This window comes from Alligator sinensis, unplaced genomic scaffold, assembly GCF_000455745.1.
Source record: "Alligator sinensis unplaced genomic scaffold, ASM45574v1 scaffold12_1, whole genome shotgun sequence".
Taxonomy (NCBI): Eukaryota; Metazoa; Chordata; order Crocodylia; family Alligatoridae; genus Alligator; species Alligator sinensis.
In genome coordinates, this window is record NW_005841973.1 from 991,649 (window position 1) to 996,126 (window position 4,478).

A 4,478-nucleotide genomic window follows, 5' to 3' on the forward strand; every position below is an offset into this window, starting at 1 on the left:
TGACCGCAGCTTCCAGCAAATTTGGACCCGTCAGTCACCCCCTGCCTCCTTGAAATCCTTCCCAGGAGCTGGAGAAAAGCATCAAAACAGGACTTCAGGGGTAGCCTGAAGCGTCAAAATATAAAACTTGTATTAAGTTAGCTTCATACCTTTCGTAAGGCCTCATTTTTCAAGTTTAACCCCGATTCTCCAACTGGGTTAAGACTGGATAACCCAGGGGCGGGAAATTATTTTGGGCAACAGGCCGCTTACTGAGTTTTGGCAAGCCATCGAGGGCCGCACGACAGGCAGCGCAGGGCAGATTAATATTAATTTACTAAATTTTGTAGGGGCCCACAGCCTGGATAGAAAGGCCTGGCGGGCCGCATTTTGCCCACCTCTGGGATAACCAAAGGCTGTATTTCACCTAGGAGAAGTCACCTTTGCAAAAGGGAGATGAAACCTGGAAACACTCCTATTGCAACATTTTCCAACAACATTAGCAAATCTTCTTCCACTTCACGTTTCACGCTATAATGATTGCGACTCGAGCAGTTCATTGCCAAGCAAGTGGATGGATGTCCTTTACCATAGACCAAACCACTCTGCACATCGAAATACAAAACCAGTCTACCGTAAAAAAAAAAAAAAAAGCTTTCCAACTCAGTTTCCAATCCCATCCTCATCTTTGAAGTAGAAAGAAGAAAAAGATGCATACACACACACACACACACCATATATACATATGAATATATAGGTGCGTGCCATTGTTGTTTTGGCCAGTTTTCATCTAATGGCCAATTTTGATTATTAATGGAAAGGCAAATATCCCCAGGCCCAGTTAATGGCAATGAGTTATTGATATAATCAAACAACGCAAGAAGTCTTAGAGCTGTGGCTGCCAACCTCAGACTCTAAAAAAAACACGCCTTGAGGAAAAAAAAAAAAAAAAAAGGAAGAAAAAGATGGCAGCTCTTCACTTCCACTATTACTTTTCCAAAGCCAAAGAAAGAAAGAAAAAAAAAAAAAGGGAGCAATTCTTCGGTTGCAAAGAACTCGGACCACAACAGGTCCGAATGCTTTAGACACAGAGGAATCTTATTTGAAACATCTGGGCTCATTTTGCGACTCACGCCTAGGCATTACACACACAGCGGAGCCAATATGGTGCAGCAACTTTAAAACGATCTTGCGGCGCTGAGACTCACCATCTTAGAGTCCCTCTATGGGGCCACCAAAATCCCTAGCAAGTCTAATGCCACAAAGAGCATTTCAAATTCACTTACCACCAAAGCAAATTTCACCTGCAATGAGAAAGACTTCCAGTGCCTCTAGAGGTCCCTTTCAACCCTATCCCAAAGCAGCCCAGACCAAATTAATACTATACTATTAATCCACAATTAATACTGTACTATGGTATTGTTTCAATGGGAAGAGGGCCACCTAAATGGCCAAGACCCCCACCGCCCCCTTCATGGCTTAGAAGCAGATCTCACTTGACATCACCAGGCGCTCACCATATGCATCAATTAAGCACGGGCTCAAATCTTTGCACGATTGGGATCTAGGTTCTTTGGAGCTATGCCGTTCGGTACGTGACCCGCTGCAACCTGATGAACCCGTGAAGCAAGATCCCAGCTTGAAAAAGGTGGAAGGAGAGAGCGAGGCAATGCAAAAGTTAGGTAATGCAAAGTATTAATCCTGATGTCAAAGACAAAATCAGCTAAGAACCAGCCTAGACTCCTGTGCGTTTCCAGCACCATACCCACGCAATCAAAACCTTATGAAAGAAGCACACACACACACACACACAGTTCATTAGGAATATCAACTGCCCAAAGCCAAGAAAAGGTTAAGCGTTTGGCTTCTTATGTCCATAAAAGCTAATTAATGGCTAAGTGTTCTTCCTTCCCTTCCAGGTACCTATACATGGGTGAAGCGATAATAGTAGAAACTGCAAGGATTATCCCTGTTTGAAGCCATCCCAGACTCTGTTTAAGTCAAAAATTATGCCCAGCGGGATTTGTTCACACAGTGATTGAGCTCTCTTCTGCTTTTAGTGAGACTGTGTTTCAGCTGACGGCTAAAAACACATCCAACAAGCCGTCAGACAGACGAGCAGAGATTTTTATTTAGACAGATGATGGCCAGATCTGCAAGACATTTGCAGTCATGGCAGCTCAGTGCATGTCTGCAAAAGGAGATCTCCCATAGATAAGCAGGAAGAAAGGGATGACCACAAAGAGAGCCCGGTGGGACTCTTACAGGAAACAGGAGTTGAGATAAGGAGCATCATGCATACAAGAAAAAAAAAAAAGTTATCCAATCATTTTATTGCTATTAGTTAGATCTTTGCCAGGCAAAATTACATAAAAAGTTAGGTGCTGGGGGTGTGGGGAGGGGGGGAAAATGCACTAACACTGCTTTTTTCACTGGGAGGGGGGAAAAAAAAGTTTTCAACAAAAGCATCTGTAGCGACCGCACATTTTTGAAATTTTGCAAAGTTAGATTTGTGCGCGTGGGTGGAAGAACTCGCTTTATTGCTTCCCACTCTTTTTTTTTTTTATTTCTTTTTGCTGCTGCATTAGGAGGGGGGAAAAAATGAAAGTGTTGATTAATCTGAAATGTTTGCTAAGTGTTTATGTCCCAAAAGAAACACAATATTGAGCCATTCTGAACATTTAAAGCTCAGTTGCATGAATAATCATCATTTAACGATTTTTTTTATCCAAGGAAGCATTCATATAAACACTTGGCTAACCAAGACATGAGTTATCGTCAACTAGCGAATAAGATCAACTTGCAAAAAATACCAGTAATGTGCATTTGGATGAGTGGGGGAAAGTGGGGGGTACCAGCCTTCTCAGTTGACAAGCTTCCTTCAGCACAAACATCTGCTTTTAAAGCTTTTCTTCCTTTTATCTCTATATTTAAATCACACCAACATAAATGAGATGGTCCAACTCCTACTTGCATGAATTGATCCCTAAGAATTATTCACCAAAAATTCTTTGCGAGGCCCTCCCAAGGTCACACAGGTAAAAATTGGTGGCAGAGTAGATATTTGAACCCAGGTCTCCCAAAACCCAGTATCCCAATGAGCGGGGGATTCTTCCTCACCCGAACACGAGGCTTCAGACGCACAAAGTGTTTCCCCGTGAACCGATTTTGTGCCGACCCAACTGTGAGAAGTTAATAAAAATACAAATGCTTCTTTGTACAGGCCCCGTTCGTTCGTCAGGTGAAGGCAAGCACATATTCTAAATTGCTCCTGGGGCAGAAAGCCTCTCTGACAATGAGGCCCTAGAGCCATGTTTCAAGACAGCACAGAACTGCAAGTAGCACATATAAAACAGTACAGTCGGGGTCCTATTGAGCTGCAGAGCCAAGTCAAGTCCTCAGCAGAGCTCCCTCGAAACACCAAAAAATGAGGTTTGTACCCGCCGATGACCTGGCTTCACATCTCTTTCCAAAAAGGAGGATTTCTTATTCTCTCTCTATTACGGAAAACCACAAGTTATTAATTTCTGGTTTCCCCTCTTTTTTTGGTTGGGTTTCCTTTGGTTTCAGTTTGAACCACTGAAAATTACTTAGCCAGCTTCACTGGAAGCATTAGCACAGCAAAACGACGTGTGATTTGTGACTACTGGGGTAACCGTTCAGAAAGGACGTATCAACTTCGAGCTGGTAGATGGCTGGATAAGCATGTCAGGAAGGGTATAGGAAAAGCGCACCTTGCATTAGTGCAGGGGGTTGGAGTAGTGCCTCTGGAGGTCCCTTCCAGCCCTATCACTAAGGCCCTAATTGGCGGGAGAAGTCATGGAACCAATGATAGAAAGAGTCCATTCGGCTTTACGCACGCCGATCTTGACTGCAAGCTCTTGTGGGACAGCCTCATGCCAAGTTTGTACACTACTGACCCCAGCTAGGTCTTCTCCTTTGGTTAAGGTCCCGTCTTTGCTACCATACTATTAATCAAATGGTATTTAAAAACACTTTCCTGACCACCCAAGAGCTTTAACGGATCACTTCTACATTGTGCTTCTGAAGCATCTTCTACCAAAAGGAGGTCTTCAACTGCTTTGCAAGCAGCAAGCCACCGAGGAGGCTTAGAGGTATGCAGATATTTGGTACAGCTTGCAAGGCACTATCCTCTGCTCCACATCATTTGTTCAGCATAGTCCTTCTGCACATTTTATCTGACTGGTGCCAAGATTGCAGGGGGTGTTTTAGGTATCGATAGGCAAAACCATGCTGGTTGGGGGAACTAGGAGAAGGGAAGGGAAACTGAACATCCAGTGAGGCTGTGACACTGGTTAGCACCTCTCCACTTGTCTAGAGATCAAGCCGATTGATGGTGTCACTTAAGTTTCCAGCTTTACAATACCCCTCTTTCATCTATGGCAGACTTTTCTTGATTAATAAAATTTGCTAAGAAAAAAGGTGGGGGGAGGGATGACAATGACAGGGAAAAGGGGGCACAAAACAATGGCATGTAG